The following is a 589-nucleotide window of genomic DNA, read 5'->3' as shown; positions in this document are numbered from 1 at the left end:
ATGTCTCTTAAGAAGCGACAAGCAAATGGTCTTGTTCTCAGTTTGAAAAAAAAAGGCGAAATATATTAATTTTCGACCAGGAAGCCTTGGATGTTTATATATCATAAGACTTGTGGTTTACGTTGAAACATTATATATATATATATATATATTTATATATATATACATATATATATGTGTGTGTGTGAGTCTGTGTGCACTCGATTGCCCATAAACATACATACGATGCACACATACGAATATACACAGGTATTATAAATTCTACTTTCGTTTGTCAACCAGCTTGTACCAGTCAGCTTTGATAAAAGTTATAAACTTTATGTATCATTTTGTCTACACTAAATTTATTCGAATATTCAATATTCTAATGTGAAAAAATGTTTTACCAAATACAAAAATTAATATATACGATAGAGTGTCTAAAATATAAGCAAATGTGCTAAATTATTATAATTTGACAATGTATTTAACGGCTTATATATAGTTGTTTAAATCCTTGCAGGAGTATTGTAACGAATGCTTTCTCTTGTGAAACGTCTGTGTGATTATTAGTTCATGAATAAGTATAATTCCATTCCGAATTCGTATA

The sequence above is a fragment of the Octopus bimaculoides genome, chromosome 15 (assembly GCF_001194135.2).
Source record: "Octopus bimaculoides isolate UCB-OBI-ISO-001 chromosome 15, ASM119413v2, whole genome shotgun sequence".
Classification (NCBI taxonomy): Eukaryota; Metazoa; Mollusca; class Cephalopoda; order Octopoda; family Octopodidae; genus Octopus; species Octopus bimaculoides.
Note: the sequence above shows the minus strand (reverse complement) of the source record.